Source organism: Falco punctatus (genome assembly GCF_963210335.1).
Source record: "Falco punctatus genome assembly, chromosome: 3".
In the NCBI taxonomy this organism is placed as follows: domain Eukaryota; kingdom Metazoa; phylum Chordata; class Aves; order Falconiformes; family Falconidae; genus Falco; species Falco punctatus.
Window position 1 is genome coordinate 6421840 of NC_137582.1, and position 25006 is coordinate 6446845.

Genomic DNA, 25006 nt, shown 5'->3' on the forward strand with positions numbered 1-25006 from the left:
AAAGAAAGATATAGAGTGGAAATGTTTGACAGAAAAAAGCCATTCAACTGACAATGCTGGTTTACCCATAGGTATCTTATTCCTTAGTCTTCCTTCCCATTGCTTTAGCTTGAATTCTTCATCCCCAGAGACAAGGAACAGCATCGCTACCAGAGGGCTTGTGGGAAGCATGGAGTTGTCACTCAGCATGTCAAAGCAGCTGAGTGTTTGGAAATGACTAACTCCCAAAATTAATAGCTGCTCTCTACTGCTGCTTGCCTTTTCCTCAGAAGCAGAGCTAACTGATGAAGGGAGGGGAAGCCCTGTCTTCTCATCATATTTAAAGTTCAGGTACAATTAAAGAAGAGTTAAAAAATTACGGACAGATGAACTGTGAGCAAATTACCTTAGTGCCTTAGGAAACCAAAATTAAAACCTTGGAGATAAAAACAAAAACCGTTGTCATGCACAGAGACCTTAAATTGTACACTGCAGCTGAATTGATCAATCTGGCATACGTAGAGTATGAACAAGTGAAATTCTCAAGAGTTTCTAATCAGTGCTGTCTATTCTTGTACAAATCTAGGAATAGCTTTTTTAAAGGTACCTGGAGGAAAAAAAAAGAAAAAAAAAAAGAAAGAAAGAAAAAAAAATCCATGAGAAGGTAGTGGAATATAAACCAGATTACTTTGGGGAAGATGAGGAGTATGTAAGGTTGTATGGCAGTTATTTTTACAAACTGCTCTTTCTATTCCTGTCTTCCTCAAAACTTTTGTCATGTACCCACACTGGATACTCATCTTCAAATCATTATAAGGTCATTACGATATTTCTTCCCAATACATCTATTTCCATTTGGCAGACAGAGAAATGGAGGCAGTGTGATTGGAATCTATATAATGCTGTTTTGAAGACCATAAAGAGAACCAAATTTAAATCCCAGTTTTGTGCTATGCTGTGTTACAGGCTACCTTAACCAAAAGACCCACCCTATATGCACTAAAGCTTTTAATAAAATAAATAAATAAATAAATTTAAACAAGACAAAAGCTAAAAGAAAAATGTGAGTCAGAAGGAATCAACAAAGGAGAACAGAGACACAGGGTCTTCTACGCCAGGATCTTCCAACATGGTATTATCCCCTTAGAAAGCAAGGGAGCTGTTTTACCTTCAGCTCCCAGTCTCCTCACCTCGCCTCCCATAATAACTGGAATAATGAATTAGCCTGTTTCTCGCCAGAAAAAAATGCAACAAACCAGCACTTAAAAACTCCTGTCCCTTTTGCTCCGGTTCCCAAAAGACAATAGTTCCAAACAAGCAAACCCAAAAGGCTTTTAAAATAAAACTACTTTTCATATTCCTTTCAATATCATGCTCCCTTGTACCATTAGTGTACTTCCTTTTGCAGCCAGCAGATCATCTGTTACATATTCAAATAGCAGATACTATCTACAAAACAGTTTTCTGAGCAAAGCTTGAGCTTCCCTTTGGTGCTCTTTCAGGTACAGATGTCCAAGTAGGTCTTGCCCTGGCAGAAGACAGCACTGCCCTCTATCAGTTGCCTCTTCAATGAGACAGAAAAAATCTCTTACTGAAGCCAAACACAGAAGTACATGGATACCAAGTTCCCTTGTGAAAGAGGCTGTATTAACCAAACTCAGCAAGCAAACACACAAGCTTTCCTCAAACTCCCTTTTAAAGTATGGAACAGTACTTCAATCAGGGATGTATCTGTCACAAACTAAACTAATGCCACTGCTTATTAAAGCTGCTCTGACAAATTAGTTTTTCATCTAGAATTAAAGTACTTTTGATGTTCTTTTACTTTCCTGGAATGGTAACTAAGCATTACTGCTAAAGAATTTCTCATGGAATAAAAATTACGAAGCATTTAATTGAGGGCTATCAAAACATACTGATTCAGCAGTGTCGGAGTGGGATCATAATGGAGCATAAATAAAATTAATTACTTAAAATAAAGCATTACCATTGGAAGCATTTCCAGAAAAAAACAGCACATATGCAACCAATCAAAATTCTGATCACCTCAAAATCTGAGTTGCAGTACCTATTGACTAAATCTACATGGCATTGTATAAGTGACCTTGAGGTCAAGGTTTATGTTAAGTTCCATGTTATTTACCATCAGAAAAACAAGGGTAGGACCCAGTGTGAATCAATTTTTATGCACAAATGGAAAACCCAGTGCACACCCTGCATTTTAAAGTGCCTTTTGTTACCTGCCATCTAGGTAGGCTTCCAGAATGCATGATCATGTAATCCTATCCATCTTTTCCGATACCTTAATGTGATTAATATCAAACCAAAAATACAGTCTGACACCCTTCATGTAAAGACATAAACATCATTCGCTGCAAGGGCAAGTGGAATTTCGATCTTCTTGCAAGAGTAATACCAATAGTTGGAGCTGTGTCTGGGGAGTACAGTGGGACTCTTCAGCCCAGAGACATTACAGATACAGTCAATTTGTAAGCAAAATCTCATTCATGTACCACTACAATATATTTTTTTTTTCAAAAACTACCAACTAAAATGTATATAGCCTCTCTTCTGGAATGGTGATACTTGAAACAAGGAGGATAAGGGCAGAGCAGAAACATACACTGCATTGCAATGACCTTTCCAAGCAATGTTTCACTGTGTAAACAGAACTCATGGTATAACTCACCTGCAGCTAATGACTTTACTGTAAAATTAATGCTACATTTAATCCTAACTTACAAACTAGCTGCTCTCCTATGTCATTGACTGCACACACTCACAAAAACGTGCAGGAATTGCATGGCCTTGCTGAAGGGAAGGAAGAAAAAACATCATGGTTCTGCACAGTTGAGATAAAAGTTTCGATAACAATGCAGAAAAAGAATTGTACCTTTCACAATTAGCCTATGGACAACCACAATAACTGCTGCCATTGACACTGGGAGAAATATTCAGCTTTCATCTTAGTTTTAGAAGGGAATCTTCAAGCACATTATTACACTTCAAATCAATACTGCACAGCTGGTAATCCTTTGTATGACATAGCTTGAACTAGAGTAAAAAGAGAGCAGCTTTACAAGATTGAAAAGGAATTGCAGTTGTGTTTAACGATATCCTTTGAACTGAATACTTCTGCAGTTGCTCCTTAACAATGAACCATCATCCTTCAGCTTGTTTCACAAGGTCCAAGTATGAATTCAGTGTACAGCAAGAGGAGTAATAGATGTGTTGCAGGCTGACACACTGCACCCACCGAAAGCCATGAGCAACCCAACCATAGGAGCACATTCAGAGGGAAAACTGGAGGGCCATCAAGTGTGACCTCAAATTATACAAATCAGTGGCCACAAACCCATAGCAATTGTCAATGGTGCATAAACTGTGGTTTTGGTTAAAGAATGGCTGCATATATACCTGACCAAAGTGCGTGAACAGGACTGTAAATAAATAAATAAAATGGTTCAATTCTCCGTGTTAAATGAGGAGTGTCTTGTGAGAACTATTCATTCCTGTAGGTTATATGAAGGACAAAGGAATATGACTAACTGAAAAACAGAAATTTTATTCTGAAAAAAATTTCTACAACTTGGTATCATTTTTCCTCCCCCACCCCAGCCCCACCCCTTGCAAAATACACTGGGGAAAAAACACCAAAAAGCCACAGCAACCCCACTTTCAGGACTGTTCTTTAGTTGGGGGTTTGGGTGGTGGTTGTGTTTTAGTGTTTTTTTTGTGTTTATTTGTTGTTTTTGTTCTTGGGGTGTGGGGGCATGGAGATCAGAGGAAATTAAGGATGAAAAAGGGAAAAAAAAAAAAGAAGAGAGAAAAAATTTGATTTTCACACCAAAAATCTTGAAATGCGTTATGGATGTGGCAATCCAAGATTAAAATTTTGAATCCTGCAGAACTGTTTTCTTCCACCCTGGTGCATGACTTAGCCCCCATACCATTGGATTATTACAAGAGAGTGAGTAAATATTTCCACATCCTTTCTGACGATATCTTTATCATGAATGACACTGCCACAGATGGTGATATTTCTGTTTATGATCATATGCAACTAGAAAACTGATAGTATTAGAGTTAAAAGGCAAATGTTTGGCATGGAGCCAAGTTGTTAACTAAACCAGAAGTTTCAGGACATTTAAAGTGTGCTAAATACAACTAAAACAAGAAAGAGGAAAGTGGTTTCTCCTGCTACCGTAAGACAATGACTTTAAATCTGTCATAGGTCTCAAGCAGGGAGAGTGAAGGGCTAGGGAGAAAAATTCTATGAAGTAACAAGTAGCTTTTCAAATAACATTACCTTCATTTGTAGAAAAACTCTCATTCTTCAACACTGAAGTGCATTGTGAAATTGGCATCACTGATTTAGTGTATGTTGTATACTTGCTGCATATTTGATAGCAGCTGAGAGCTACATTTGGACCCAATCTCAACAATTCTGATAATTATACTGTAAGTCTCAAAATATTTGGTGTTCTTCTCAAAAGCTTACCTCACTGAAACAAAGTGTTTACATGAGTCAGTTAAAACAAAAATAAGTTTTTAGTCCTTATGTTTGCAGAGAAAATCTTTAAAACATGATCTGAATTTATTATAAAACTTCAAAATAAGTAAAAAAACTCTCAAAATCTAGAATTAAAAATGTTTTCTAAATCTATCTTGACATTGTATCACATGTTGCTTACTTTCAAGTCACTAGATATGCAGCCTTTAAATTTAGTGCAACAGAAGTAGTCATTAAAAATTACTAATAGAGATATTTTGTCTTACCTGTTTTGATTTTTTTACAGGGACTTTTCATAGAATCATTTAGGTTTGAAAATACCTTTGAGATCATCAAGTCTAACCATTAACCCAGGACTGCCAAGCCCATCACTAAACCATGTCCCTAAGTACCACATCTGCACTTTTTTTTAATTAAACACCTCCAGGGATGGTGATTCTACCACCTCCCTGGGCAGCCCATTCCAATATTTCACCACCCTCTCAGTGAATTTTTTTTCCCTAATATCCAATCTAAATCTTCCCTGGGGTGACCTGAGGCTGTTTCCTCTTGTCCTGTCACTAGTTATCTGGGAGAAGAGACTAACCCCTATCTGCCTACAACCTCCTTTTAGGTAGCTGTAGAGAGCAGCAAGATCCCCCCTGAGTTGCCTCCTCTCCAGGTTAAATAACCCCAGTTCCCTCAGCTGCTCCTCATAAGACTTGTGCTCTTCACCAGCTTCATTGCCCTTCTCTGGACACACTCCAGCACCTCAACATCCCCCTTGGAGTGAGAGGCCCAAAACTGAACACAGTATTCAAGGTGCAGCCATTTTCCATTCGTCAGATTTGTTTTCTCCCAAGTATGCAGAAGTAATGTCAAAGATGTTTGTGGTGTTTTCATTGAAGAAGCAAGGGGCCAGGAGATGGAAAGAGCTCGAAAGATGTAATATATTATCACTCATCCGACATTTAGAATTTAGGAGGGAGGTGGGGTGGTAAAATCACAAGCATTGTTATTTCACAGATTCACATCTTATTTACGATGGAGGAGAATCACCAATACTGTGGCCACTCTCTGGTAATGGAACTCTGACATACCAAAAGATGGAGGAAAAGGTGCCATATTCTTCAGTTAGCAAAAGGCACTGATTTTTTTTAACAGCATACAAGATGCATTCTGTAAAACTGGACGTACAGTGAGCAGTACAGCAATTTGATCCATTAACTTTTTTATGGGGAGACACTACTGTAAAGCTGGAACTCTGTAGAAATCAAGGGGAATTAAGATATTTGAAATTGCGCAGAATCATTACAGATGCTTTTACAGAAGGATTTAATCAGCAGAGGACTGTTGGGACCTCTAAACACAGAGGATGTCAGAGATTCATTGCTGGGTCAGCTTTCTCGACTACTCATCTTAATCAAGACAAAGTGCCTGATGCCATTTTGAACGACAAGACTCTTGGTAGTATCTTTGCTAATAGGAATTTGTGAAAGCAGCATAAAGAATTGAACAATTCCAAAATCTGTTGTAATCACAAAGGCCAGTAATTAGACCTTCCAACTTCTGACTCTGAAGCAATTTACATAACTGTTGTGCTGGCATTCAAGCTTTCATGACTAAATTAAACATTTACAATGAGATTGTTTTACATGTAAGTCAAAAATTATAGTTTCTTACAAAATCTATTTACTTGTAAAATGAAAAAGACCATAACACAATTTGTTATAGACTATCACTTTGGAGTTTTCACCAGTCGTATACAATTGGCTGCTCCCCCTATGCTAAAGGCCTTCCACAGTTACAAGCTGCCAGAAAAATACAGTAATAGCTGAACATCCCTAGTGAAACCAGTTTGTAAAAGCTAGTGTACTAGTTTATTTAAAAAAATAAGATTTTTAGATCATGTAAACATCTTTTTCCCGTTATAACATGTTTCATATTGTCTTAATAAGCATGATCTTCAACACACTTCTTGAGACCATCTCTGTGCCAGCAGAAATTTAGACCAAAATGTCAATATTAGTCTGTCATGATATCAAATAAATGAGTAAAAAAAAAAAAAAAAAAAAAATCACTAGGTCACAAGCTATGTTCAGCTAGTGAACTATATTGCTTTGTGTAAAACTTCAGATTAATTATTATTTTCAGAGGTCTTATTTGTAAGTGCTATGCATTAAGATTTTCTATAGAACCAAGAACAAAACTGGCCTTGGGACAACAGTGCTGGAAAAACAATATTTAACAGGTTTTTACAAAATGCAGAATCATAGAAGCAGCATCAACCTGGTAGAAGTAACTAAAGAGCAGAACTGATAATTCTCTCTGGTTTTCAGTACAGTTCTCAGACAGAACAGTTCAAGCATTACAGCCTTTGGTAACAGCAACAGAGAAGGCAACAGCCATCTTAGAGATGGATATCAGAACAAGAGGAGAGGAACTGATCATTTCATGACAGACATGCTCCTCCTTTAGCTTCTTACCTCTATCCTACTACAGCAAAACAAACAAAAAAAAAAAATCCAAAAGGGTTTTTCAAAAGGGACTTTAAAATCTTTTTTTATATGTGGAAAGCTGTCAGCAACAAGACAACTAAGGTTTTCACCCAACTCCAAGAGCAGCCAACTGCTTATGAAAACTCTACAAGTACTCACCAGGATGCTTGCGACATCTGCCATTAACATGAAACTGTCAGCTATTTCAGAGTTGCAGTCTAGAAGTATTTGCCTCACTGGAGAGTTTATCAAGTTCTTGCTACTCAGTAAAATACATTACTTCTCCATTTTCTAGGGACACTACGAACCTCAAAGGAGTTGGTTAAGGACACTTCAATTAAAAAAGTATCAAGATCTACTGAAGAAAGAAGCTTCACGTAGGAGTGCATAAAACCTATTTCATTAACTTTGTCATGTCAGAGTGATTGGAACTAGATGATCTTTAAGGTCCCTTCCAACCCAAACCATTCTATGATTCTATGATCTGGATTTCCTTGACTGAACATCATTGATTTCTTCCCGATGAAAACTATTTTTGAATCTCAACAGTGTGGTAGCATGTTAAAGCAATTTCTCGTAAACATTCATAGAACTTGCACAAGTATCTTTAAGTACTTTTCTGAAATTTAAATAGTAACAAAAATGACATCATATATTTAAAAGGCTTCCTTTGCAAATAAAACAACAAATTCAAGGGAGGCACATATGAGTACCCTGTCAGGTATGTAGCAAAAACTCTAGAACACTTTTTAGGAAAAAGCACGCAGAATTAAATTTTATCAAGTAAAACAGGCAAGGTGAAGATTCAATTTCCAAAGTGATAGGCTATAAAACAGTCAAATTGCTTCTTTCACAAATTAATTTGACATTTTGAAGTATAGCGTACCACTTTTTGCTGACTACTTGTGTCTTCATAAAGACAGAAGGATGACGTATTTTCTCACATAATGCGATCCTGAACAAATCCTATATAGATAATACAAATCACATGAACTTGCTAACATCTCATAAAGAGACATTCTATATTAATTTGCATATATTGTATTATTAAAAATATTCTTTAGATTAGAGAACTGCAAAATATAAATTTGACGACATGTCTACTTCAATAAATGTATCTCTCTAACACCTGGAATACCATTTTACTTAAAACAGCTCAGTATATCAAAAAACCTGATGCATAGATTTATGTTCTAGTAGCATTGACAAGAATCAAGAAACAACACACAAATAAAGAGTACTACCTTACATCAAAGCAAATGGTTCAGAAATCAGATGCAAGACCAAAATGAGCGTTCTCAATATCTGGCACTTTCCCCTGGTGGCACTCAAGATTAATGAGTGAATAAAAATAATAATAATAATTAAAAAAAAACCTTAATGGTGTGATTTTATACACACAAACCACCACAACTACCCCACCCCTGACCAAACCACACCAACGTATCCTGTGCATCTGTTTTTCCCCTGTACTTGCCTTGGCTCTCATCCCTTTTGCTCTGCAGTAAATGGCCAGGCAGGGTAGGCCATTACAGTGCCATGATTCAACCCTAGCCAGCAACCAAGCACCACAGTGCCATTTACTTCCCCTGCATCAGGACAGAGGAGAGAACTGGAAGAGGAAATGTGAGAAAAATTGTGGGCTGAGATAAAGACAGTTTAATAGGTAAAGCAAAAGCCTCACACACAAGCAAAGCAAAACAAGGAATTAATTCACCACTTCCCATGGGCAGGCAGGTGTTCAGCCATCCCCAGGACAGCAGGGCTCCATCATGTGTAATGGTTACTTGGGAGGAAGAACACCATCATGCTGAATGTCCCCGCCCCCCTTCCTTTTTCTCCACCCTAACTGTATATGCTGATCATGACATCATATGGAATGGAATATCCCTTTAGTTATTTGGGGTCAGCTGTCCCAGCTATGTCTCCTCCTAACTTTTTGTGCGCCCCCAGCCTACTCACTGGTGGGGTGGTGTGAGGAGCAGAAAAGGCTTTGACTCTGTAAGCACTGGTCAGCAGTAATGAAAACACCTCTGTATTATCAACACTGTTTCCAGCACAAAACCAAAACATAGCCCCATACCAGCAACTACAAAGAAAACTGCCTTTGCCCAATCCAAAACCATCACACCACCTACAGAGATAGTGCAGGGAATGTTGGAAGCTTGCTGTGACCCTCCTGAAAACATCACAGCACATTTTCTCTGCAAAGTGAGGTGAATCAAGCCAGCGCAAACAGAGAGAGGTAACCACAGGGCAGATGAAACTGGGTGATCTAGTAGTGAATAAGTGTCCCCTTAGGGGAATCAAGGGCTTGTTCTGTCTCAACATGCAGAAAGAATTCAATCTGAGGGAACAATTACCAATGACAGAGATTCTAAAAATGATTTTGCTTCATCCTAAGGCAATTTCCCATGCACATTGGGAAGTTCTGAGTTGTTCCCAATACCTCTAATAATTGCATTGGATCCAAAGATTCAATGAAAAAAATTCTCCCTTTACTGTTCAAAATATACATCCTAATGGAAAAAATGTAACATATATTAATTTCAACTGTAACTGCGAATATCTGTCATTGTGGAAAAGCAGTCTTCTCAAAGATTCTACAGAACACAATTCTGTTCATTCAGTCTTCAGCCACTTCACCATCATGGAATAATTAGGCATTAATTATATCTCATGCTTCTAAGTCAAATATGTTAAGCCATGATGAGCACGATGCATTTAGATTTAGGTCGCCTAAATTAATGCAAGAAAACCTACATACCCATCTGAAGACCTCCAGAAAAAAAGCCTTTTTTTTAAACCAGTCTTCCAGACACCTGAATTATCAATAAATACTATTCCTTGATCTCATAATGAAACAAACTTCCCTTCACTGATATTCCTGCATGATCCTAATATTCCTCATTGAAGAGAAAATACAGACTGTGGGGTATGACCTAGATCATACTTGAAAAGAAGACTTCACAAAACTGGTACAACACAGAAAAAGTCAAGCAAGATTGGTGTTGTGTTTCATCCCCACATTGTCACTTTCGAGGGATAACCATCTTTTTTTACAACACAAATTAACTGATTTTTTTTTCCTACCTAAATAGAAGCTGTTAAGGCCAAACTTACTCCAAATTATTTCTCTCTGTTCTAGAGGCGCATTTTCAATCTCATCATATTGCTGGGTTAGGTTTGGCAAAGGTAATAAAAAGCAAAATCAAAATCATATTTGCCAGTCCTCTTTCTCCACCTGCCAGACTTTCCTACATTAGTGCCCTTGAGCTCCTCTTGCATTTCTTTCTCTTCATTCTTCCACATGTAAGGTAAGATGGCTTATTTTTTATTTTGCAATCACCAGAGCATAATTTCCTATAACTGTATGACAATGTACGAACATATACTTTATCTAAGGCAAAGCAGTTATGTGCTTTATATTACATCATTAACTCTTTATCACATAAGTAAGACAGACTAAGCACCTCCTGAAGATAAGTAACTTGTAAAGCATGTTATGCTATACCTGTCTTGTTATATTAGGAAGACATTAACTGAAGTATATTACATATCTTTGCAACCAAGAATAAGTGATATAAAGTGATATAAAACAAACTATGCTCAATAGGATGGACTCTAATGAAGTAAGCTCGGACTGTTATTTAGATAGTTCCTTAAGAAATCACTGAAGTTTAAAATTGCTTCTCCTTATATAAAAGGTCTTGTAATGCTGTCATGGGGTTAATGACTTTACTGGCATGTAACATTGTGTCATTATAATATCTCTCTATGCGTCTCACGGGTCATATGGTATTGCTTCATTTGAGGTTCATATAACCTAACCTTAATCTTTGGTGATGCTCCATTATTATCTGCCTGTACATATGCTTAAACAACTGTCTGGGAATACTGCTAACTTTTTCAGACAAAAAGAATAATCATATATTTTCATCTCAATTTTTCATTTTTTTTTTTTAAAAAACAACCAAAACCAAACCAACAACACACACAAAAATAAATGCCATTGAAAGGAGAAAAACCTATTAGTCCAAGTTTTTCATATGTTTCTGAACCCTCATTATTATAATAACTAAATACCTCTGGTGTTATCTTCACATCACTACTCTAAAGTAAAGTAAATCGGTGATATTATTTCTACAGTACAGCTGGGGAACTAGGTCACAGAAATGCTACACAACTTTGCCATACAACTTGATGAGATAGAGAAGATTCAAGCGTTCATCACCACTGCTAAGCACCCGCCTGGATATCTAGCAAACTAGCTATCTGCCTTGCCAAATAGCAAGACAAGTAAGTAGGTGGAATCTTAAAAGCAAAGCCCACAGAATGACAAAGGAGAAGAGAAGCTCCACACATACACTGATGAGCTTTACAACAAAAGCCTTCCTGAAGAGGTGTTTATCCACATGGCTCCACAACTTTTACAAAAGAGTGCATAAACATATTACTAAGGCCAAAGAACAAACTTCTACTTTACAACACATCCAGTTTCTCTCACACATCTGCCTTCTTTTCCTTAGTCTTCAGTGTGTAAAGGGAACATATGGGGAAAACCGAGAAGTCTGAAGTTCTTGAAGATATCAAGAGCAGACCAAAGGCAGCCAATTTTGTATCTGGGTATCAATCACCAACACCCACCATTGCCACATGAATTGCTCTGTATGCACAGTGCCCTAAAAGCCTGCTAAATGGTGCTGAAAAGAGATGGTAAAAACTTCTTTCTAGAATAATAAAAAGAACTAGAAAGTGGTATCAGTTAAGGAAGGTTGCCTTTTGTTAATCAGAGCTCACCATCCTAGATTTTTTTCTTTGTTTTTTTGAGATTCTGCATTGCATTACTGTGTGCAATCAACAACAAATCTTCCATCTGCACCTGGTCAGGATACACAATATGGCTGTTGCAACACTGCTTTCAAGAACAGCAACAGGATTGAAAAAGCTGCAGGTGGTTCAAAATTCAGCACCCCACTTACCTTCCTATGCAATTTAGGATGATTTCAGCATCCATCCACAATATTCTGAATGCTAACTTGTCTCTTCACTGAATGCCAAATAAAATTAGAATTTTACCCATGATTTGCAGCCATGTAACTGTTAAAACTTTCACCAATAATCCTTCTGTATTAAGAACCGTACTCAGAGAAATTACTTTGTTTAGCTCTTCCCTAAGCAATGTGACAGGGAGTAGATAAATAATCTTTTCCTCACTTAAAAAATCCTTTTTGCAAACACTTCAAGACCTTTCTAACAAAGTAAAGACTTCCTACCAAAGCTGATTTAGTAGGAAATCCAAATTTCTTCTGAAAGATAAAGCTTGGTTGAAAATTTTGGTATTTTCCAAATACATATTTGGTATTTATATGAATATTTTAATGTGCCAAGGATTTAATCCTTAAAGACTAAGAATACTTTTAGATTTCAAAAATGGTGTCAGTGACACCTACCCTGGAAACAGCTAAGAATTTGATATATCTTTCTGGCTGGCATAACTGATTTTAAGTAACATACAGCATAACAAGGCACATAAAATCTGCACTCTGAATCTGATGCACTTTGTTCTAGAAAAGGACAAACTAAAGGGTAGAGCGAAGGAGAATTCTGAAAGAGATCTGAGGAAAGCCCCAAAAATTTAGTGAGAATTTATGCTAACACCTGAGCTCCTAGAGAAGAGCCCTTCTCTATGGGTTGCTGTTTCACCCAGCTGGGCCTGTACATAAGCAGCAAAGGCCACAGCTTCTGCCTCCTTTAAGCTAACACACACCTGAAATCGAACTTGAGTGAACAGTCCTTGAAAAGGTTAGCATATCCAAGGGTAGCACTCGTGTCGGACACCTGAAAATGAAGTGAATTTCTTGTTCTGCCTTTCCTTCTTATGTCTCATGAACCCATAGAGAACAGTACTACAATATGCTGGTCCTCTGGGAGGAAGCCTCAAAATCAACTTCAGACTTCAATGGTAAGCACCTGCTGTGTGTTTGCTCTGAAATACTTATCACATGAAACCAGTTTCAGTGGATTGAGGTTTAAGGTGTAAGCACACTGAGTAGAAAGAGGTTGCTCACAGCTATGTTTGTTTCTGTTAAAATGTCTTTTGATTACTTTTGCTTAATACAAATTTAGAGATAGCATTGCTCTTTGCTACTGCACCCTGAGAATCTGCTCTTTTATTCTTACTGTATTAGTCCAATTTGTTCTTTCAACCAATTAAAAGCTTAACCTTTCCATTTGCACCAAATTAATAGCAAGATGCATCTTCTTTTAGCCAACATTGGGAAACATTTTCTTTGTTTGTGATTCTAAAAAAGTCCTGAACTCCAAAACAGATGCTACATGATATGACACCTATACAATTGTTCCCATGTTGCAACAGGAAAAGCTTCTTAGATCTTTGAAATAATTAGGACTCAAGCAATGAGTGTTTCTTATCATAAGGTCTTACTGAATATATCTCAAACAATTTGAATTATGACATAATAATAATTTGCATGAGCTTAGGGCTGCCAGATTTCTTATTTGTTGAAGTGATAACCAATTCAGTATCATACAACAGACAATTGTGACAGTCTTTTGTGCAAAAGTATGGGAAGAAAAGACAGCGTTGAGGGAGCAAGTTGGCTCACTTTGTAATACAGAAAAGATCATGATAAGTTTAATTTGTATATTTACTGTTTTTAAGATTACACAATTAAAATAAAAGAGTACTATAAAAGTGTAGAATCAAACGGATGATGCTGAAAGAATAAATCAGTGGCTATGATTTTTTCAAAAGGTCCACACGGCAGTCCATTCCAAAGTAATGGCAAATGACAAAGGTAAGTCAGGGGAACACATACCTAGCTTCTTGTGGTGGGTCAACCTTGGCCAGATGCCAGGTGCCCAACAAAGCCACTCTATCACTCCTCTTCAACTGGACAGTGGAGAGAAAATATCATTAAAAGCTCATGGGTCAATATAAGGACAGGGAAATCACTTAGCAGTTACCATTACGGGCAAAACAGACTCGACTTGGGGAAATTAGTTTAATGTATTACCATTCAAATCAGAGTAGGATAATGAGACAAATAAAACCAAAACTTAAAAACACCCTCCTCCCCATCCCTCACTTCTTCCTAGGCTGAACTTCATTCCTGAATTCTCTACCTCCTCCCCCCCATGAGTGGCACAGGGGGACAGGGAATGGGGGTTCCAGTCAGTTCATCACGCGTTGTCTCTACTGCTCCTTCCTCCTCAAGGGGAGGATTCCTCACACTCCTCCCTTGCTCCAGCCTGGGGTCCCTCCCACAGGAGACAGTTCTCCATGAACTTCTCCAATGTGAGTCCTTCTCATGGGCTGCAGATATTTACAAAATGCTTCAGCATGTGTCCCTTCCATGGGGTGCCGTCCTTCAGGAACAGACTGCTCCAGCACAGGTCCCCACAGGGTCACAAGTCCTGCCAGCAAACTTGTTTCAGTGTGGGCTCCTCTCTCCATGGATTCATAGTCCTGCCAGAAGCCTGCTCAAGCACAGTCTTCCCACAAGGTCTCAGCCTCCTCTGGACATCCACCTGCTCTAGCATGTGCTCCTCCATGGCCTGCAGGTTTGTTCTGTTGTTGCAGGTGATATATTTCACTGTTAACCTCCACAAACTGTGGGGAACAGCCTGCCTCACCAAGGTCTTCACCATGTGCTGCAGGGAAATCTCTGTTCTGGTGCCTTAAGCACCTCCTTACCCTCCTTCACTGACCTTGGTGTCTACATAGTTGTTTCTCTTTCATAGTCTCACTCCTCTCTTTGGCTGCAATTTGTTGCTCAGGGTTTTTTTTCCCACCTTCTTAAATATGTTATCCCAGACATGCTAACACCATCACTGATGGGCTCAGCCTTGGCTAGCAGCAGGTCCATCTTGGAGCCAGCTGGCATTGGGTCCATCAAACGTAGAGGAAGCTTCTAGCAGCTTCTCACAGAAGCCACCCCTGTAGCCCCTCGGCTACCAAAACCGTGCCACACAAACAAAATACACGTCTTTACTTTGTCTTTGAAAATACCACCTGTACATCAACCACAAAATCAAAAGTTTCATTGCCATGCAGTCATAAATTTGACCAGTGGGCATTGCTGTGATTTGTCTCCTCTCCCTAGGATCTCTGAACATCCTCTTATAAAATCATAAAGTCTTGAATACACTTTCTTTAGATTTTTGGTTTTTCATTGGTGAAGATTTGCTTCAGTAATCATTAATGGACTTTGATCAACATCCATTATTATTTTTTGCCACTAATTCTATGAAGGTTTGGTTGTATGAACTGCACTGTGCATCAATGCAGCAAGCTACTTCTCCATAACTTAACCCATCACCGGCAGTGTAGGAACAATATGCACTCAGCTGCCTAAATAATGCCTCAGGATACCAGGAAGATTTGTTTACCTGGCTCAATCCCAATAGGATTCCAAGCAACAGAGAGGTTCAATCCCTGGTTTTCCACAGATTTATTTTGTGAAACAAAGGAAGAAATTTAATTTTGTCTGTTGAACAGTTCTTCATGAGCTAATGGGAGGGATAATATCCTCCTCTTACCAGTTGACTGCTGCTTATTAAAGTTATACTAGAACTAGAGCAATTGAACACGTAAACTTGTTGATGCACGGCTAAACTTACAATAGTATTAACGACGTTACTGCCATTATTAGCGTAACTGCATTGGAGGGCTTCATTCTTTGGAACTGTCAATTGAGAACTTTTCCAACAGCATTGAAGTATATGTTGAAAAACCCTAATTATAGCAAGAATGCTGACTTTTCCTGAAGGAAACATGAATCTAGGCTTTTTTTCTTTCACTAGAACTACTGAAAGTAGCACAGACATTTATCATCGGCCCTGACAATATCTCATAAAATCAATGTATCTGTAGTCTTGTTTTTGAACAACTGAGGTTGCATTTTATCAAAAGCAAATCATGCACGTGCTTCAAATCTTAGAAGATATCCAGAGATGACAATACTACCTTATTTACTACTCAACTAACTGATTTGCTGTAAGGGTTCTAAATAGATTTAAAACTAATGATAAACTCCAATATAGATAAAAAACTTGACTGGAGGAAAAAGAGGTAGACTAAAGCATAAAAATCTGTGTGGGAATATAAAGGTTTGGGAAGGATTATGCAATCAATATCACAGGAGACAAAACTCCAAAGACCCCCCCACCCTAACATTAAAGAAATAGCTAAGGGACCCTTTCGAGACCAAATTTTTTAGCCAGTTGTGTGGGTTGACAGCTGTATGAAAGGAACATTGAATACCTATTGTATGTAATAAAGCAATGAAATAAAGCAGTAATAAAATAATATTAAGGAACAAGAATACAGTCTGGTAGTTCACCCTTCTTCCACTTGATCAGTAGAGAAAATGACATGTCTTCCTCATATTGACTTTAAAAGTTGGGTAGGCTGTGCAAATAGTTGTTCCTCACATACCAGACTGCATCAAAAGAAATTATGTTCAAAGTCATATTTTTGCTCTAGGTCTAGTAGAACCTTAATCCTGGATGTTACACTGCTTGGTTTTGTGGTTTAAAAATTTCCATTGACATTTACTGATACAAAGTACAAGGAGAAAAATTACTCAGACTTCACAATTATTCCTAAGATTTCATATGTAATATTCATTTGCATATAAATATTATTTTACCAATTACCAGCAGTTTAGAAATCTTAAAGATTTCTTAAAGAAAAGAAAAGAAAAACTCACAAAAAGGTGAATAAAGACTGAAAATATGAGTTGATAGTTGAGCATCAAGACAAATTAGAGAGCTAAAAGGATAAAGGAGCATTCTGTCTCAATGTAATTTGTATGTGCTTGCACCAAACCATTCAGGACATAGATTTTAAGTGTTGTAGACTAACTTCTAATCTGATTCATAAGTTTATTTCATGATTTTTTTAAATTATTATTGTTAGGTGTGCATTGTAGTTTTTACATTTGTCTGGGAATTTTCATGGGTTTTTCATTTTAGCTTTGTTCAGTGGGTAGTAAGTGCTTCCTGGATAAATGAAGTTAATAATTTGATCATTTCATTGTACTTAAATAAATAACAGACAAAACTGTGGAGTAAAAGATTATTTATTTTATCTTCTTTACTAACATGTCTAATATGTATCCAATTACACCACTTCAACTTGTTTTTCCCTGAAGAACATAAACAGAAAAATGTAGTTTGCTTAGAAAATATGGAAAAAAAAAGAAGAATTACAGAACAATGAGAAATAAAGTTTATCACCTTGAAAAATGGCTTATGCTAAAAATAACAGAGAAAATAAAAAGCACTGTACCAGTTATACCAAGTAAAGTAGACCTATTCTGAGTGGGAAAATTAAAATGAAATCCTCTAATCTAAGTCAGTGTTAATAATATCTGAACAGTTTTGCCTGATTGTGATCATCCTTTTCATTCCTGCTTTGCTTTCAGTCTTTTTCACATAAATGTATGTCTGGGTAATGATGCTGGTTAATTTTTTTTGCATTTAAAGCATCTTTCTGCTTTCCGAAATAAAATTCTTCATGACATTAGTTTATAATTGCATACTTTTTCCAAAAAAATAATTTTGTTCTTTCATTCGTGGTTGGAGTGTGTTTTTCTAGTGTGGCTAATGTCTGTTTATCTGTTGCTTTTATGCTGGCTCATTTTGATGAGATTTTGGTTTTTCTTTTCTTGTGGTATTCTTCCAATGTAGAATGCTCTCTTCTGAAAAAAAAAATATATATTTAGAAATTCTTACAGTGAATAAATACTTATGGGTCAAAACCTCAAAAATGTGGCGGGCTTAGAGAAGAAACCCACGAAGGAGAGCTTTTTGCCAATATCCTCAATTTTCAGAGCAACTAATGCCAGGCAAGTGAAGAAACCATGGGAGCTCTTCAGACACTGTATTACCTGAAACCAGGAAGGCTCGAAACACTGAGTATGCCAAAGCTACCATTGCAATACTTAACTGGAAAATGTATGGTTTCAATATTAAGATTTACCCACTTAATATTTTCCAATATATTCCAATAAAAGTTTCCAATATTAAGAAATCCCAAGATTTCTTACTTGAACATTTTTACTTTTTTATGAAAAAGAATACCATCATGAAATAATGAAATTTGGAAATACTAAGTAGAAGTACCTTGTGGTCCCTTGCAGGAAGTGAAACTAGGGTCTCTCCTGACTTCATACTTCATAGAACTCCATTCTTAATCATATTTTTTCCCCATAATGTATTCTGATCCTGTCTTTGAAAAGAAAGACAAAACAGCAGCTATTTTTCACAGACTTTTTCCTTATATATTAAAAAAGAGAGGCTCAAACAAAACATTTAGTTCTCTCAAAAAACTCATGCAAAGGTGTATTTTTTAAAAGTCAGCAATATTTCCTGTAGTTCAAGCCTTAAGAAGATTGAACTCCAAAGTGACACCACTTTTTCAGAACTAGTTGGAGGTACAGATTACAGTCTAGGTGAGAGAAATGCAAATTCTTTTCAGGAAATAAACTATTTCCCAAAATAAACAGTTCTGGACATTGTACAGCTAGTTCACTAAATTATTGGAGATTTTTGAGATATGAATCCAAATTGCACCTTCCCAAAGTAATGTCATATTTTTGAATTGAGGTTTGGAGAATGGGACACTACCATTCCCTTTTCTTGGATGCAGTTGCACCTTTCATGGAATACTCCAATATTTTCATCAGACTCTACAATCTAATGAATAAGCCATTTACCTAACTGGACATCTGCATTGCATGTCCTGATTTAAAATGATAGTAAAGTGTTCCCTTAGACATACAATTTCAACAAAATAAAAGGAGAGTATCCCTGTTCCAAAATATCCTGAAGCATTCTAGTTTAAGTCTCTGTGGGATTCAGACAGATAACAGATTTGAAAGACGTCTTCCACAACCTAGGTGAGTTACCAAACTACAAGACTAATAGACAAAAGCCAAAATCAAGTCTAGCACAGTCTACACTTTTCATTTCCATTGTCTTTCCTTTTACTGGAAGTGTCTGAAATAAAATCCACAAGCCTCGTTTCATGTTAAATAAAACTTATTTTCAGTATGAAGCTAATGTATTTATGTATTCATTTCAGTAGGGGCACTCCCTTACTGCTCAGATTTTCCCCTGCAGCTCACAAGCTCATAGAAAACCGATATCCATCCCATAATCCTAGTTAGAGGCACCAGAAATGGGAGTGGGTTTATAGCTGTTCAGAAACTGTCAAAGTGAAATTGTTTTACAGCTTGCTGCTGCTTTGCCTCCAAGCTCACTTGATTTTGTTCTTTGCTAGCTTATAGCATGTCAAACAACACAGCTTAACATGTTATACTCAACATTTCATCTGTTTCTCCTGTTCATTTTCACTCCCTTACTGCCCTCTCATGCTTCAGTGTCACATTTCTCATACAGTTCAATCTACATGGCCATAGAAACAATATAGTTTAATGTGCAGTAGTACACGCCAATACTGTGTCTGCTCTAACATCATCCAAATAAGCATTAGAATATTATTTTACCTTCACAGGTTTCTGACAATTATCTCACAAGAAGAACATACAATGAAAATAGTATACTCAGCTCAGGAGGGATTCCAGACAAAATGGATATGCAACAGTCTACGCCAAAAATTGAGTATTGAGTTGAAACAAAATGTTAATTTTTTTTTTTTAATTATTATTATTATTTAAGAAGTAAAGGATGGGTGGGTAGAGAACCAAAAAGCTCATACCATCTCTGGTGTTCTTTTTTCTTTTGTGTTCCTAGTGAAGGGAATTGGATGTCCCAGTACTGTCAGAGGTTCTTAGGGTTCAGGGCTTCTGTTTTTCCTTCCAGTTCTTCATCATTGTAGATGTTAATTCTGTACAACTTTTTAATAAAAACTTTTATTCTACCTAGATAATTTAGTTGTTTAATACCAAATGTGCAAATTCAAAGAAATGAGTTAAATACTTTCACTTTTCTTCTTCTCTCCAGAGGAGATGCCTATTAAATTGGCAGTGATAGAACGATGGCACATTACACACACACATTTATTCAGTGAAAAGATCTGGCATAGCATTTGGTGAGAAAGTAATTACACTCTGTGTTAACACAATATGCATGGTATGGCACTGATTGAACACTGAGTTATGTTTGATGTCAGTCATTTCTGGTCGGTTTTTTTCCCCTTTACTGACTGCATATATTACTAAAGTACTGGAAAAGGGGAAGAAAGGAAAAAAAAAAAGAGAGAAAGTAACATGGTAGTGGTGTTTTTGGTTTGTTTTTTTTTTTTTTTTTTTTACAGATTTTAACAGTGGTAATTAGTAATATTTAATTATTTTCTCTGGAAGATTTAAACAACAAATGCAATCCCAAGACATTATCCCAATGGAGGCGGCACTAATACCTTTTTGTTTCCCAGCACAAGTGGCAGGGGTTTGTAGCTGGAACACTTTGCAGTAATTCCTTGCCTCCTGAACCAAGGTGGTGGTGGTGGTGGGGGGTACCATTTCCAGCACTTCAGAATGCAATATGAGATTTTTTCACAACTGTTACATTCATACTTCTTAAAAATTTTCATTATTAACAAATTTCAAATAATGTCTCTCTATAATAGGCGGACTTTTAGCAGTGCCTGTTTATTTTATCAAGATTTTTTTATCTGGTTATTTCATGATGAGAAAAACATCATACACACCCACTGATTTTGACACTGATTAAGTTTCAAAGTAACAGTTTCAAATGATGGGGAGAAAAAATCACCAAAACCTAAAGCATCTGTCATTTTATTTTAACTGAGACCTGGTTCATACTTATTCATAACAGATGGGAACATTTAATACTATGTACCTTTTCAAGTTTCATATTGTTTAGACCAACCAAGTCTCTTCAGAGATTTCAAGGTTAGAGTTGCTTCCTTAACTATTATTAATACCTTTGTAGCCAGCTGATTCTCTAAGGGTATGTGATGAGCTGAGAGTGGATGTACTGAAATCTAATGCCTTTTTTATCACTGAGATAGTGACATTACGGTAACATTCATAAAGTATCTCTGAAATCTGATAATAGCGGATTTTTTGTCCCTACAAAAAGACGTGGGAATCTTCTCCTATAAACCAGATTTTATTAGAAAATCATCCTTTGGAAGCTAAGAAAGTGTCTGGAATCCAGTACAAAATCCTTAATTCTTTAGGTACTCCCAATAACGGGGCTTTTAAACAAGGAGCTTCAACCCCTTACTACTTGAAAAGACCTTCAAGACTCCTTGGCCAGTTACCACTGCTAGTTTTCCCATATAATGAGATTTCTTGTGTATCATTAAACTCCATATCCCTTAAGACAGTCTTATGGGATCCACGGGTTTTGCTGCATTTTTTTGCTGTAACCGGGCATTTTTCCAAATATCTAGCTGAGCAGATTTTCAGACTTCCAGGAAAACAATTACTGACCATATTTTCATAACAGTCCTGAGCATGTGCAGAACATGCAGTGAAACCGAATGCTTTCTCACTTTTCATATGACATATAGTTCATCCATCCTGTGCAGGCAGCTTTTCCTGGCATAATGTATTAACATTCCTGTGTCTGGACAGTTTATTTCCTTCCATCTCCTACATTTTCTGTTCACACACTGCTACTGTGGTGTAGCCTGCTGCTGTCTTCTGTCTTTCAGAACAGAATGTATTTCAGAAAGGTGTATTAGAAGACCACAAATCCCAAGAGCTAGGCAATTTTGTTTTTCTTGGACCAAATATTGTATTTATATCTCTATTACAATTGTACATGCCTCCTTCACTACTCTGGGACCAGTATGACATGGCTGTTTTTTTCAGAGTTACTTTTTCCTTCAAAATATTTTTCTTGCTATTTATTCATCATTTGGCCATGACTTTAAACAGATGGAGCCTCAGTTGGTGTCCAAGGCCTTATTTAGATTGAGTCCTTGAAGATGCTTGATTTTAAACTCTGCATATTCCATTTCTGGTTGTGATGAACTTTAACGGATAATTACAAGACATCTAGCAAGAAACGATGTACTTTATCTGAATGATCACTGACTGGAGCTTCACAGATCTTTTCTCTACCATAGATACCGTAGTTCTTTGCTATTGCTTCAAAACACTACTGAATGAGATTATTTTTTTTCTGTTTCCTGGGAGATTAATGCATATCTTTACTGATCAGAAGCTCATGAGATTTGGATATCTTGGCACAGTATGCTAACAAATTGGCACAATGTTTAAAAAAGGGATATATTTATCTATCTTACTATCAAGTTGTATACTAACAGCAGTGGAACAGTCCATAACTCAAAGAGTGGCCGTAGTGCTAGTATTGACTTGTGTTTTAGGTAAACTTAAGAACTTTCATACTTTCATTGACTAATAACAAGAGCTGCAGAATAAAGAATGGCAAATAGACATTTGAAAGTCTTAGCAATAATCATGCCAATAGTCTTCCTCTATTTTTAGAGCAAAGATTTAGCTTACACACCTTTATATACTTTTCTATAGTTTAGTGTTTTAAATTTTTAATTTATTATGTGGTTTTCATACCCTTGTCTCAATTTCTTAGAAAAGCATACATACATTATCCTCAGCAAGGATATTCTGAAACATCACTCTTCATGTAGTTGCAGCTGCTATAGAGTTCATGAACTCACATCAACAAGGATTACTTGATCAATTAGGGTCAGAGGATTCAGATTCAAGACAGAGGTCCCAAAAAGCCAAAGGTGATGACTGTGACAATTTATGGACTTGAATCTTAACCTGTTTAAACACAACAAAAAGTAGAGTTCACACAGAAGCTAAGACACTACATTTTGTATCAAGCCTCCATGAAAGTCTCAGCTTCTTCAGCAATGCCAGGTCATTGTTCATGAATGATGCTGAGCCATTTCTACTTGCAGTAAAACCTAAGCTGTTAACAGAGAGAATAAACAGATATTCATCTTTCCATGTTTGCCAGATATCTAAAATGTCGATAGGAAGGACAAGATGTGGAAAGGAGGTAGGATCATAAGGAAAAGGGATGCTGAATTCATAACTGAGTAGAAACAAATGTTAAAAAAGAGAGCTTTTGGGACATCAAGACTTATTGAGACTATAGGCGAGAGAAAGATTATGTGGAAAGAAAAAGTTTATAAGGGACAGGGATGCTTTGTTGAAATTTAATTTTGATTCAATTTGACTTCAGAGACTCAAGTCCAATGGTACCTTATTACTCCCTCTTTTCTTACATCCGTGAATATAAAATATTTCAAAACACCCAGCTAAATACTTGTAATGGCTGGGTTCATTACTATGAATACTATGAAAACGCTCTATCCTACCCCCTATCTATGCACATATTTGGGTTTGTATTCTGTACTATTAGATTAAAATTTGTAAGTTTTATGTACATAAGAAACATACACAAAAAAACCCTCCATACTGAAAATAGAAAACATCAGAAATAAGGAGCCAATTTGCCTTGACAGGAGATGAACTTTATACTTGTACGCTGTGCAGAGGAGCTAAAAAATAACTCTCCTCATCTTCAGGATGCTGATTATAGTTTGTATTGTGTAGGGACTTGCAGGTGCACATGCATGTACCTAAGAAACACATGTACATAATCAGGTATACGTACAGAAGACAGGAAGCAAGTGTGGTTGTGTAAATACCCAGAAGTGCTAATTGCATCATTGTGTTATGTTTATCATCTACTTTAAAAGATTCATCCAGGCCTCCCTATGTCACTTCAATGCGTGTGCAAGAATGTACACACATATAAACAACATTAAACACAAAAGCGCTGAGACAAGCACCTCCAGTGCTGGCACAATCAGCAATGGAGTGCTCTAGTGCAGTGCACATGGGGGCTTCCCAAACTGGGGAACCTCAGGGGAGCCCCCAGCTCACGCCACAGTGGCTAACAGTGCCTGGGTGGGGCCAGGAGCAATGGCAGCCAACCCCCCCCCCACACCTATAAAAGAAGCCCCTAGAGAGCACTAGTGGTCAAGAGCACCACAAAAGGGTGGGTAAACGGCATGGTGCACTAGCAAGGGCATGGTGCGGCCATCTGTGTGGCAGTTCGAGCAGAAGGGTGTGCAGCAAAGGTGCTGAAGCTCTACCAGCTCAACCAGGGAGCAATGATACCCACCCAGCAGAAAGCCATGTCCACTCTAAGCTCTGCACCCACCACTACCGACGCAGCTGCCCAGACAGAGCTCCGGTGGGAAGAAGCTGCCACCCAGGTGCGGGGCTGCCGGCTGTGCCCTGCTCTTGTGCCAGTACCAGACGGCAGCAGTGAGCACAGCCGTGGGAGGTGCGCCCAGGTACAGGAACTCCTCCACTCAGTGACACAGCTCCAGGAGGAGGTCAGTAGGTTGGGGAGTGTCAGGGAAAGTAAGAGAGAGGGAGATTACTGGAATGGCATCTTGCCTTCTCTGGGGCAAGCCCAACAGGCAGATAGGACACCTAATACAGAGGAACCCCTATCCTCTCTCTGCCAGCCTGAACACAGTGCTTTAAAAGATAGGCAGCAATGGCGACAAGTTCCTGCCTGGCCAACAGGTGTGTCTCCTCTGTGACTGCCCCACCTTCCCAGGTGTCTGTGCATAACAAGTACAAGGTTGTGCAAATGGAACCAACCGATAACGAGGATGATGTTTCATCTATCTTGGAGGTGTTGCCAAGGTTAAGCTGGACTATGCCCTGCATCAAAACTACTTCCATTAAAGAAAAGAAGACAGGACATTGTCATAGAAGACTCTCTCCTGAGGGAAACAGAAGGTCCAATATGCAGACCAGATCCACTTCTTATGGAAGTTTGCTGCCTCCTTGGGGCCTGGGCTAAAGATGTGAAAAGAGGTTCCTGCCCTGGTATGGCCCTCAGGTTATCATCCATTACTGATTTTCCAGGTAGGGAGCAATGAAGTTGCAACAAGAAGTTTGAGGGCAATCAAGACAGGCTTTAGGGTCTTGGCATGACTGGGTAAGGGATCAAGAGCACAGGGAGTGTTCTCATCTAACCATTCAGTTGCAGG

At 37.7% G+C, this 25006-nt stretch overlaps 1 long non-coding RNA gene across 2 annotated transcripts in view; it reads left to right on the top strand.

The window, feature by feature from the left end:
* The window catches only part of LOC308059857, an 88244-nt gene that overhangs the window by 27315 nt on the left and 35923 nt on the right, over positions 1 to 25006 (top strand). For both annotated transcript variants that reach the window (XR_013926464.1, XR_013926465.1), the window contains exon 1: positions 1 to 25006. This exon is cut by the window's left edge and continues 27315 nt beyond it; it is cut by the window's right edge and continues 9780 nt beyond it. This is a non-coding gene — a long non-coding RNA (uncharacterized lncRNA).